The sequence below is a fragment of the Notamacropus eugenii genome, chromosome 1, assembly GCF_028372415.1.
Source record: "Notamacropus eugenii isolate mMacEug1 chromosome 1, mMacEug1.pri_v2, whole genome shotgun sequence".
Classification (NCBI taxonomy): Eukaryota; Metazoa; Chordata; class Mammalia; order Diprotodontia; family Macropodidae; genus Notamacropus; species Notamacropus eugenii.
In genome coordinates this window covers 665,703,022-665,716,524 of record NC_092872.1, presented here as the reverse complement: position 1 = coordinate 665,716,524, position 13,503 = coordinate 665,703,022, and the positions used below count along the sequence as shown (strand labels likewise).

Here is a 13,503-nt window from a genome sequence, read left to right as displayed (position 1 = left end):
CACAGGAGGCCATCCAACTAGGACAGAATAGCCACCTTCCAACAAGTTGAGTAAATTCCCACAATGGCAGACCAATGGACAGATGTTTTTACATTAAAGAGAACGGGACTTCCTAAGATAGGCACCCGAGGCATGAATCTTCTCGCATGATGTCATTAAAAAGCTTGGCTAGGATAGGGCTGAGGTGGGAAATTCAGTAGCTGGCTGATATTTCTGGGTCTCCTCTTACCTTCTTTCCTGTCATATCCCATGTGCTGCTCAGGTGACAAATGTTCCAAAGTCCTGTCAGTTAACCAAATTTTGTATTGAGTCAGTGATGGCAAGGGCCAAGAGCTGAGGAAATAATTAGGAAAAAAAGATGTAAACAGAAAACGAATGCAAAACCTAATAATAGTAACTAGTGCTTCTGTAGCACCTTAAAGTTTGCAAAGTGCTTCACATGGTTCATGTACACTGATATAGCTCTGATAAACTAGCTATACCACATCATGTTAGAAAGGAACAGGATCTATGTTTATGATTTGTAGTCCCTGGAGATCAAGAAATATGTAGAAACCTCTGTCTTTGGGTAGCTATAAAATACATTTGCTGAAAGTCTGGCTATGGAGCAACAAAGTCATGGAGGAAGGGGAAGTCAGAGTTACAGTTAGTAATTTCTGCATTTGGGGCAAGTAACATGAGATAGGAGACTGAGGCACAGTATGAGGCAGCCACATAGTTAGGGAACATAGTGGGGAAGGGGAGGAGCTGACCCCATCTGACCATCTGGTAGCTTCCTATTTTTGTTGATTACTCTTGCATACTGGGAGCCCAACTCTGTTTTTTTCTGTGCTGTAGGACTATAAAAGCTGCCAGAATCATCTAAATTTGGCACTCTGGGACAAAACTCCAGTTATCCCACCTTAGTTACAGCTCTAGGTGCAACAGGCAATCTGTAATAGTGATTCATTCAGCTATAGGAAAAATGAATAACACCTAGACTCAAATGATATTCATCTGAAGATCTTACAGAAGAAAATGAGGAACAGGGATGATGGTATATGTATATATATCCCAAGTCAGACCAAGCAAGACAGTCTGGAAACCTTTCCATCTCCTCTTCTCCTAGACATACCTTCTGCATCTCCAGCATACAGCTCCCCTTCCCCTCTTCTCATCCTTCAGAATCCTCCCTCTCCCTATCATTCTCCCACAAGTAAATGATTCTTTGCTCTCTGTAAGCAGCAAACAAATGTCAGCCTAGATCTCATTCTCAGGAATGCAGAATCTTTCTCTAGTAAATGGTCTTTGGAGGTTCTGTGGGAGGGAGTCAGGAGAGTATAGGGAATTGAAATTTTTTTCTAATGATTTGTCTATAAGAACTGTTATATAGATTTGTAATATGACTTTTATCTGGGATAGATCTTGGAATTAGATAAGTGCTGGAGCACTGGCGTTTCCAATTTCTTGCCACCATAGCCATCTTTGGGGAAAATGATAGGAGCTCCAGTGCAAAGGGTCTGAAGGTTTCCTTCATTTGCACCCCTTCAGGAAGAATGGCAGCTATGACCATTAGAAGTGGCAGACAATAGTAAAGGACAGTGTCTTGGTTAACTGCCCATACCAACATCGTCTATTTCTCTCTTCTACTCCTTACCTGTTCACTCTCCTTCCTACTGGCATCCTGTTTCCACTGCTTCCACTGTACCCACAATTCTATTGATGATATAGGCTACATGTATGTGTGTATGCCTTACAATACGTTCTTATTGATGTGTTTTTTTCACTTCACCATAATTTCCCCCGGTATTTCTCTCATTTCTTTCCCAGAGAGTAATCCCATATAACAAATACTATGTTTAAGACAAAGAAAGAGAAAAAACTCCAGCATAACTAACTGATTAATACATAGAAGTCTGAAAATATGTGTGATGTATAGAACTTATGGATATCCCATCCCTGAAATGGGGGAAGGTGGAGAGGTGGAGCCAAGATGGCAGAGTAGAAGCAGAGACCTGCTGGAGCTCTCCCAACAAACCCCTCAAAAATCTTGTTAAAAAATGACTCTGAATAAATTTTGGAACAGCAGAAGTCATAGAATGATGGTTTGAAGCAGATTTCCAGCCCAAGACAATCTGGAAGGTCTGTCATACTGGGCTGGGAGTGGAGTGGAGTTTGGTGTGTGCTGGCATGAATAGATGGAGGTGGAGCAGGCCTTAGGGGACTGAATTGCTAGAGGTTGCTGCAGTTTCCAGACTCCTCAACCTACAGAAATTAGAGACAGCTTTGAAGGTCAGTGGGAAGAGTCTCTCACCTGGCTGAGAGGGAAGCATGGTCCATACCCAGACCCATTCCCAACACTGACCCAGCCCTGGACCCAGCCCCAGGGTGGCAGCAGCCAGTGCTGAAATGGAGGCTGCTTCCAGAGTCTTCCCCTTAACAAAGAGCTCAAAAGTCAAGTAATTGGCTGGGAAAATGAGCAAATGAGGAAAAAGAAACAGAATATAAATTCTCACTTTCTCAGTGAAGAGGTATTTTCTTATGTCATTGGTGATGACCAATAAGTGAACAGGAAACAGGCACAAAATATACGTACATGCTCCAGGTTGGGGTACAGAGTCCTCCATTACTCATGTCTGTAAGCAGGCTCCATGTTTGTTGGCAGCCTGCAAAGCCTACTGTGCCCACTAAAAGGATTGCATGGCTATGGGTCCAATCTTCCCTTATATTATTCAACAGGAAGATCAGGAGTTGGACCAATTCTGTGCTCATTCTCATAGCTGGTACAAGTGCTGAGAAGTCAAGATCTCTACGGTTTTAAGAGGGCAGAATGATCTTGTATCCCCCCAGTTCCTCTTATCTGTGGATGGCAACTACTTATCCAAGGGATGTAGATAGTAGAGATTTCCCCAAAGAGAATTAGCTCCAAATCTCATCTTAACAGAAACACTATCTTCTTTCTGAAATGACTATATTTCACAAAGCTCTAGTCACCTGACCTTTGCATAATGGAGTCAACTATCCATAAGAATGGACAGATATGCTTCAAATCTATATGGAATATTTTTAAATGACACAATGAATTATATTTACACAGTAAACAGTATCAATAATCAGCACAATTTTTCAAAAAAGTGGTCTACTCCAGAATTATGAAAATTGTTTGTAAATGCTTTAGTTGTAACACTTGTGAAAAACAAACCTGATTTGTGTGATATTCCATGTGTGAAAAATAAACCACATAATTTTTCTATGATCTGTTCAGTAATAATATACACAGTACACATTAGAAACAGTAACAGCACACGTTAGAAACATAACAGTAAAAGGAAAGACAGAGAATATAATGAACTGTACTTTGCGGGAACTCAGAATGACTGTCAATAGCACAAGATGGAACCCCCCCACCCATAGCCCCCAAAACAGCAAGGTTCCCTTCCCCTTCCCCCTCCTGTCTTAGGCCTTCTCCAGCACATGGTGTGGGTTCTATAGAGTAAAAAACTGACTAGATAACTAACCACACTTTGGACTTCAGTCATACCAAGATTTTATTTTAGTTTTTTAGGATTTTTTTTTTAACTGCACACAGCATTTAACTCTGGTATAGAATCAATAAAGGCAGTAAAGCAATATATGATATATCTACCATATGGCTGTGAGCCCTGAGACTTTCATAGAACAAGACAATTTTTATACAGTACGTAGGCTGCTCTAAACTCGAGTTCTAGGAAATGCACAGTTCAGTTTACTTAGCCTCCATGGGTGGTCTCCTAAGAGCAGGTAAAGGAATATGTAACACAGTTTGCTACTGTTGCTGGAGTCATCTTTCCAGTAGGACCAGTCACTCAAGACTTCTAGACCTGGGACTCAGCTCCTCCTTCACATGGAAGCATCTGCGCTGTTTCCTTCATAGTATAATCATTGGCAGGAAGCCCTGATCGGGTCTTCTGGCAGTGACTCACTTAGAGGGCTTGGAGGAGGGGCAGTTGATTCATTAGCAGACCCTAGGAAGGAAAAGTCTGTCACCAGCAGGCAAAGTCTCTCACCTCCATACTTTCATTTCATGTGTCACACCCCCTAAATACCTTGAAGTCCCCATGACCTTGATCTTGTTGCCACATCTTGTTAAAACTCACCATCATCCAGAGATCTACTGCCCTGAGTAGTACAGGTGAGACAAATAAAGACAGCTTCAATAAATGACAAGAAAGCATGCCTGTATTATTTGTGAACTGGAAGGGCAGTATGGCATAGTTAATAGAGTATTGGGCATGGGATCGGTCAGGGATTCTGTCTTAGACTCTAATTAGCTCAGTTTCATGGACAATTCACCCAACTCCTCAGTCTTAGTTTCCTTATCTGTAAAATGGGCCTATTAATACTTGTACTTCCTACCACATAGTATTATTGTGACAAACATACTTTGCAAATCTTGTGCAGTGTTTTACAAGCACTATAAAAATGTGAGTTATTGTTATCATTATTATTTTCTCATTCTTATTATTTTATCCCCTATAGGTTTCAGGCAGAAATGATCCTATGACAAGTTGTTATTCCGCTACTATTCTTTTATATTTGATTTTCTATTGACTAGTGCACAGGTGGATAAAATAATTACTTTTGGTAGTTAAATAAAAGTAGTAGAATATATATCCTCATGCTCTATAATCTTCCTTGTACTTTCTTGGTACAAGTCCAGGACCAGAAGGAACAGTAGGAAAGACATGTGCTCCATCCTGTTCCCATATGATTTTCTTATCTTCTGTAGGGTCTTTATATTTTGAAAGGTTTTCATTTCATGTAGCTTGGAGATCATGAGTATTTGGGAGGGTGACATCTATTTAATATTATTCTTTTTCCTTTTTTGAGACATTTGGCATTAAGTGACTTGCCCAGGGTCACACAACTCATAAGTGTCAGAGGCCGATCATATTTGAACTTGGATTTTCCTACTCCAGGGCCAGTACTCTATCACTATGTGCCCCTAAACATTGCTCTTAAACTTTCATGGATCAGGGTTATATCTGGATGATCCTGTGTAGTAGTTTGGTTAATGATAATGGTCAGGATCTGGTATCATTTATTTCTGGGGCTCTTTATCTTGGGAGGAGGGAGAGGAAGGGGCAGGACCTAGGGCTGTGAGCTTGATTTAAAAACAAAATAATTTCAATAACCTTATTTCAGTATAGCTGATTTTGTCATCCTGTTTAATTATATATTTAAAAAAATTTGTTTCGAGAAATATTTGTTCTATAATAGGCTTCACCAGATCATCACCGAAGGGATTCATGGCACAAAAGAAAAGGTTAAGAATTCCTGGTTTGAATTCTTTGAGGTCTGTTTTCAAAATATGGAGATTTTTCATCTACCAAACAATCAATAAACATATATTTTTATTTGTTAGTATATGAACTGTAACAAGCTCCCAACATATAATTCTAGCCACAAGATTGTTTTTCTATTTATTCAGTAGTGCTAGAGTTTTACAGCCTGCAGTGATATGTTACAGTTTCTAAAATTTCCTTATGTAGCCTGCATTGATCCCTAAGTCCAGTCTCCTTAAGGATAAGCCTTCTGTAATAATAATAGCAATAATAAAATAATGGTGATCATTATTATTAGTAATGTAATATGTGTCTAAATGCTAGAGGGGATAGCTCCAGAAGCAGTAGCGTATAGGCCTGACTAAATTTCCAACATGAGAAGCCTGCTATTAGAAGGGTATTTACCTTTGGGGCAAAGGAAATGTCTTCTGATGATGCCAGGCAAATAGCAAAGTTCGTACATCTGGGCCAGGTTGGCGATAGTGCCCAAGCTGGAAGAGAACACCCCGGAACCTCATCTTGCAGAGGAGGTCAGGGAGCAGCCCATGTTTCAAGCTGGCACTGAGCTCACGATTATGATTACAGAATCATTAGCTTTGATTCTATGAGAAAGGAGCACATCAAAGCCAGAATCCTATGAATTAGAATGTTGACTAACCGAGCTAATTATAGTTCAGTCATCTGAATTTTCACACAATGAGCTGAGTTCTCATGAAAGCCTTCTCTTGGCCAGGAGGCTTTGATGATGAAGCAGCTATTTCGGTCCTAGATCCAGCCCTCCTCATGCCAGTCCAGATCCTAGTTGGAGTCCCTTTCAGAACTGCGCAAATTCAACTCCTGTGGTATTTGGTCTGGGGTTCTTCTTCTGAGCCAGCATCCCAGGTGAGGTGAAGATGATGGAGTTGTGAGGAGTATAACTCCCCTCCCCATGGGGAAATACAATCCCAGATGTCAGAGTGTCATGAAGGAATCCTCCTTTTCATTTTATTTCAGATTTTAAAATACTTAAGTAATTTACATAGCCTAATTATACTTTAGGGAAAACCTTCTCACTTAACATGTCTTAGTTATCAGATGCAGAGTGGTATAATAAATTTTAATGACTGTTTAGATGTTCTTTGCTCTGGAGTTAATAATATAGACTAAGACTGAATCTCTGATGAACCAGAATGGGTAAACTCCTTCTAAGAGAAAAATGGCTCTCTCATGGGAGGGGAACATATCCTTGTGGGGCATCATTCAGAGAACCTGGCAGAAATAATTTACCAAAGGGGAAAGCTTTCCCTGCTCAACGGTAGGAACCCAAGTGAGATGATTATACCCTTAAATGGCACCATCTGTTGTACAGGGACAGGTCTGGCTACCCTTCCCACTTCCAGAGGGACCAACAGAGCAACTGTATGGATTGTGTTGGTGACAATTCTCATAACTAATGAGGCTTTCAGTTGAAAAACAAGCTTTGTAGAGGCTAATTAATGTCCCATGCTTCATGCTTCGGGTAGCTACCACTTGGTAAATGGTAGTGCCTTCTTATGGTCCAGTTAAGGGTGTGTATACTCAGGGTTAAGCCTTAAACCTTTCTCTGCTGTGGATAACTGAAAGAAGGCATATAGCACACCATTTGTATATAATGTGTGTATACATATATATGTGTGTATATAAACTACATTTATGTATTTGTATAAGGAAAGGCTCTCAATTAAATCCATACCTTAATTTTAAATTTCTACTTATAACCAATATAAGATACCATTTAGAGCATGGCTCAAAATATTATAAAAGTCTGTCAGTAAACATCATTGTTACCATAATGTTAAACTAATCCCCCTTGCCAACTGTGGAAATCTCCTAGCATTTATTCTCATCTCTTGACTACTTAACTTTTTGATACTCTGGTATTAATTTGCCATCTTAACACCTTCTTCTTAATTTTAAGCACTTCATGCTTTCTCATTTCCTACTAGGGAAAAGGGATCATTTTTAATTTTTCTTTGCAATGATCTTTGGCAAAAGCATTAAAATTATCACCTAATTCTTCTTAGCAAAGGCCTTATTTGGCCTGCTGTTCTGAAGCTCTGGTTGTGAGCCTCTCAAGCTCTGGCAAACAGGTATTTCACCCAATTAATTATGAACTAATACTTGGGTTCAGTGTGTGGGCTGAAAGTCTAATTAAACCCTCATCCAATGCATTTTCTACCAACAGATCAGGAAGGAATCATAAATCAAATAACAAAGCATTTATTTATGACAGACTAGGAAAGTAAGGAACAGAAAAATCAAGCAATAAAATTATTTTCAGCCCTTCTCCCAACGCTTCCTAATTCTGGTGCCTTCCCTCTTAATTATTTCCTACTTATCTTGTATATTGCTTGCTGTGCATACATTTTCCTGTTGTCTTCCCCATTAGATTGTAGATTCCTTGAGGGTAGGGATTACCTTTTGCCTTTTTTTGTATCCCCAGTGCCAGGCACATAGTAGGCACTTAATAAGCGCTTATTGATTGGTTGAACCCTGCCTCCGTATACAGAATCAGAATTCAAGAGTTAGAAGGAATCTCAGTAGCCATTCAGCATGATCCATACACTAAGAGAATCTCTACAGTATTATAGTAGTCATCCATCCAATAAGTAGTCATCCATTTGTTGCTTGGAGACCTTCAAGGAGGGTAAACCCACTGCCTCTTGAGGTGGTCCATTATACTTTTGGACAACTGACTGTAAGGAGGGTTCTTCTGACATCAAACTTGAATTTTCCTTATTTCAACTTCTGCTCACTGCTCAAGGTTTTGCCCACTGTGGTTAAATAAAACACATCTAATCTTTGGGGACAGATCTTCAAATATTTGAGGACAGTTACTATCTCACTGAGTCTTCCAGACTGAATATCCCCAGTTCTTACAATCGATCCTCATATGACACAGCCTTAAGATGAAAATGAATATTTTAGGAGTCCCATAGCCTCCTACATTAGGGAAGAAGGGAATACTTCTCCAGAAAAGACATTATACAAGCTGAAGGAGGGTGATATTTTTGTTGGAACATCTTTCCTGGTTGTTACTGTATAGACTCCAGCTGTCTGACAGCTCACTGTGCCTCATTGATTCTCAGTTCTGTTTCTCACGGTTCCCTTGAGATATGGTCCCACAACTCGCTTGAGGTTTTCACTCTGCTCCAACACCAAAGCCGTCATCAGCTGTAGCTCCACCCTCTTTCCCTCTACCTCCACAGCTGCCATTCATGTCTTTCCCAATTTGATTCTGCTATTGACTGAATCTGTCTTTTTCTGTGATAGAGGTTTTACTTCCCGTATGGAAGTATTATTGTCCTTTAGATGAAGAAAACACCCCACACAAACATGCCTTGGGCTAATCTGCCTGTTTTCACCTATTTTATTAACATTAGGCCCATAGGAAACCTGGCTGGTACAAAAAAGAATCAACAGCTCAGACTATGAACAGAAATGTTCATTTGCCCCTCTCATGGATAGATCCCTAATCTGCACAATAGGGCTTCATTCAGGTGAGTGAATTGCTTTGACCTTTATCCTGCCCCAGGGTATAAAGATATATTTAATGATGCTGGCTCAAGCCCCCAATTCCAGTGTATTTCCTTCACTGTGATTAGTGCCCCAGTTTCATTTAACCAATCAACAACAACCAGCTTTACACAGGGACATTTCCAGTAAAGATATAGCAAGAAAAGAAGTATGAACACTTTAACCATTCCAGGTAAATGAAGGTCATTCATTTCAATTTTAAGCAAGTCTATATTAATTATACTGGAATATACATGGGAACCTAGGTCCCAGTGAAAGTCCCCCTCTGCAGTTATTTACTTTAGACGATCATCCTAATTGTGACCATCATCCACAGTCATCATTAAAAAATATTTGTGGGTTCCCCAGGACAAAATTTCAACACCTGCTCCTCAACTGCTCATTTTCTCTCACCTCCCATATCCAATTAGTTGACAAGGCTTGTCATTTCTACCTTCAAACTATCTCCCATATATGTCCCTTTCTCTCCTCTGCCAATGCCACTACCCTAATCCAGACCTTTATCACCTCACACCTGGACTATTGTAAAACCCTGCTGGTTGGTTTCCCTACCTCTTCTCCCCTCAGTTCAGTTCATCCTCTACTCAAATTGATCTTCCTGAAGGGCAGATATGATCATATCATATCCTTCCTTCTCCTCCACCCTATTCAATCAACTCCACTGGCTCCCTATTACCTACCAGATCAAATATAAAACTCTTCCTTTGGTTTGTAAAGCCTCCCATTTTAGCTAATTATTTTTGCTAATTAAGTAGCATAAAAACTGTTGTCAATGTCATATAAATTCAGTGTCCTGGACAAAGCCACAGTCATCCTGCCCTAGTTATAGTTCTCTTGTCCAAGTAATAATCATAATTAACATTTATATGGTGCTTGTTGTATGCCAGGCTCTGTGCTGAGGACTTTACAATTATTATCTCATTGGAGCATCACAACAACCCCGGGAAGTAGGTGCTATTATTTTTACATTTTACAGATGAAGAAACCAAGGCAAACAGATTAAGTGACTCACCCAGGGTCACACAGCTAGAAAGTATTTAAGAATAGACATGAACTCAGCTCATTCTTACTTCAAGCCTGAGACTCTTTTAACTACATCAACCTTAGACTAATCTCCAAAGGTTGTCTTTGTATCCCTAGTGCTTAGCACAAGTCCTGGCACATTAACAAACGTTTTCTAATGGATGGACTTCTTACTCAGGCCTGTTCTTCTGCCCCCTCTTCAGTGGGTAAAGAGGACAGGGGATCATTTGAAGAGGAATGATAAGCTTTTCTATCCATTTCCATATTGCAGGTAAAATTCTCCCAGGATCCTTAAGTAGACCAAACCTATCAAACAGGGAGCCCTGATGTTTCTTGGTGACCTTTCCTGATACAGAAGCTTGGACCTTGTGGTTGTTGTAAGAACTTGAGAAGTTGATCAGATAAGAAATAGAACTGCAAAAATACAACTGAGAATCAGCTAGAAAGAACCTTTCAAGATAGACCATCTAACCCAACTTCCTCTTCTCACAGAAGAGGAAACTAAAACCCAGCAAGGTGAATTGCCTTGTCAAAGGTCACCAAGCTCACTAGCGGTTGATGGCTATGCCAAAAAGACTGATAAGCTAGACTGAGAAAAAAGAAAAGAGAAATTGTAAGAGGGTTTTTATCGGTTGGTTGGTTTTGTTTTGTTTTGCTTTTTGGTGGCTGACTAATATTGGATTGGAGGACTCCTGTTCAGTATTTTATAGATTCCTCAGATCTTACAGCCTTACCTCAAAAAATAATTAGAAATGACAACACTCTCTCATGGTTAGAACAGATGGGGTTACCAAGAGGAGGAACTGTTAAGTGACCTCTAAAAAAACCATTATCCCAACTTCTGTCACCCTGGGGCCTCCTCCTTCTAGCATACTATGAATCAATCTTCCCTGTTTAAAGTCTTTCATAATCTGACTCCAGCCTACCTCATCAGCCTTATTCTATACTTCTTTGCTTCTCTCACTATATGTTTCCACCAAACTGGACTTTTTTGTTATTATATATCACATTCCATCTCCTCTCTCCAAACCTTTGCATGAACTGTCCCCCATACCTGGAAAGCACTCCCTCTTCCACTCTGACTCACAGAATCCCTACCTTTCTTCCAGACTCTGCTCAAGTGACACCTCCTACAGAAAACCTATCCTGATTCTCCTAGTTGCTAGGAACTTCTCTCTGAACGTTGCCTTGTATCAATTCTATGTTTACTTTTCTACATCTATGTTGTTCCCCACCCCCATTAAAATGTCGGCCCCTAAAGGGAAAGGACTGTTTTATTCTTGTCTTTGTATCTCTAACACTTAGCAGAGTGCCTCACTCATTGTAAGTATTTAATAAATGTTGATTCATATTGAATTGAATCACTGGTACATTTGATACAAATAGCCTTCATCTTAGTCAAAGCTCAGAATATAAAAGTTAAACTAGGCCATTAATTAATAGGAAGCACAAATGACATCTTCTTCTGTCTATTCCTGATATAGGGACATGATCCTGAAAAAGAACTAGAAAATTCAAGGATACACAACCTACTTTTGCCTATCAAAAACTCTCAGTCCCCTAAAACCACATTTCCTCCCACTTTATGCAATGTAGTTCCTTGGTAAGACTCAAGGGCATCAAAAGTTTCCTTATTAGAGAAATAAAACTTATCTCAAAAAATAAGAATGATCATGATTGGAGGGGTGCACAGAAACAAGAACGCTAATACATTGTCAGAAGAGCTTCAAATTGTTCCAGCCTTTTTGGAAAGCAATGTGGAATTTATACTAAGAAAAAAAATAACTAAAATGGTCCTACCATTGGAACCGAATATAGCACTACTGGGCATATGCCTCAAGGAGGTCAGAGATATAAAGAAAGATCTCACATAGACCAAATGTTAATGCCAACACTTTTTGCAGTAACAAAGAACTGGCATCAAAGTTGGTGTCCATTGACTGGGAAATAGCTAAACAAATTGTGATATAGGAATGCAGGGAATATTATTATTACTATGCTGTAAGAAGTGATCAACTTCTTATGATCAACACAGAGAGAAGTATGGGAAGATTTATACGAAGGGATACAAAGTTAAATAAACAGAACCAGGCAAACAGTAGATGCAGTAATTACATCAACGTCAGTGGAAATACCCACAAAATGGAACCCTATGATCTTTAATTGTAATGACCAAGCTTGACCCCAGAGGAAAAGGGAAAAATATACCTCTCTCCCTGCTTTGCAGAGGTGAGGGACTGTAGGTGTAGAACACTTCCTCTGCTGTCAGACTTGATTGGTATGTTGGTTATTTTACTGAACTGAATTTTCTTTCTTCTTTTTTCTTCTTTGTTATAAGTAAAAGTTTGCTGACTAAGGGAGGAAAATGGATAGCTTTGTAAAGAGAAGTGATGCAAAAACAAATAGCAACAAAAAGTTAAATTTATGAGAGAGAGAGAGAGAGAAATAAAGATCATTTATATATAAAGGAGGAGATGCTATTGGGTTTCCCTGAAAGAAAGTGGGAAATTCTGTAAAGTAGGGCATGAGCTTCCTGGAACTAATCTAATTGTAAAAGACCAAGGGCTTAAGGGACTTCCTTTCCCTCTGTGCAAGGAATTGTAATGGACTACTTTACTTCAATCATCTCTTCATTTTTGGAAATTAACTATTAAATTCTCTATTGATTTAGCATGCTGTCCCCGTAATGCAGAGCGGGTAATTCACAGAAGTAATGAGGACAGTCAGCTCTGTAGTTCCTTGCCTCTCTTCTGTCTCTTTGGCTGTAATTCATTTGGGGGTGGGGTATTTAAGAAAATAAAAAGAGCTCTAGCCCAGGGAAGAGGCCATCAGCAGTACCAAAAGTTACCTGTGTTTATCTGCTTCCTAAAACATGAATTGGCGAAAATTAACCATAGAAAGAAATGCACGCCAGCCTGTGTTCTGAGAGGCACTTCTGAAACAAATTAAAGACAGGCTCCCACAGTTGGGCCAGAACAAAAGAACCACTGGGCAATGAGGGGAGGGAGGGGTAAAAGGGAGGGAGGGAGGGAGAGGAATGAAGTTGAACCTATTTTCTTTTTCTCTTGGGTTTCTGCTTCTCTGTTCCCGCAAAGTTTGACTCTGAGCTTTTCTTGTGATGGTATCAGTTTGTTGTGGATAGAAATTATGAGGACGGCCTAAATTAAGCACCATGACTTCAGCCCAGGGACAAAGAGGAGGAGGGAGGAGGCCTCAACCTCTGTTTAAAGGACAGTAAATGCAGCAATGATCAGAATGAAACTAATGCTTTGTATAAACTGAAATTCAACCAGTTAGGGCTTTCCCTTTTTTTTTGCCTTAAGGAGGAAGAATGGCAGTTATCCATACCCCCTCTCCCCATCCCCATCTCTCCACCTCCCCTCCCCCACCAACACATACTCCCTCCTCCTGACACAAACACAGATACAGACAGAAGACTCGTTACTCAATTGTTGATGGTGGATGCAACAAATTCTCTTCTGGTCAGAAGACTGGAAGAAGTCAAGTCTTGTTTCCCCCTCATTCTTCCTGAGTCTGGAACAACTCTTTGTACATTGATGGTTAATAAATATTTATTGAATGAATGAATGAATGAATGACACAAACACTAGAGATGTCGTGT

At 39.8% G+C, this 13,503-nt stretch overlaps 1 pseudogene; it reads right to left on the bottom strand.

Moving 5' to 3' along the window:
• LOC140519500 (small ribosomal subunit protein uS10-like) overlaps positions 1–8,537 on the bottom strand; it is a 44,660-nt pseudogene extending 36,123 nt beyond the window's left edge.
• Positions 8,538–13,503: the final 4,966 nt, after the last annotated feature.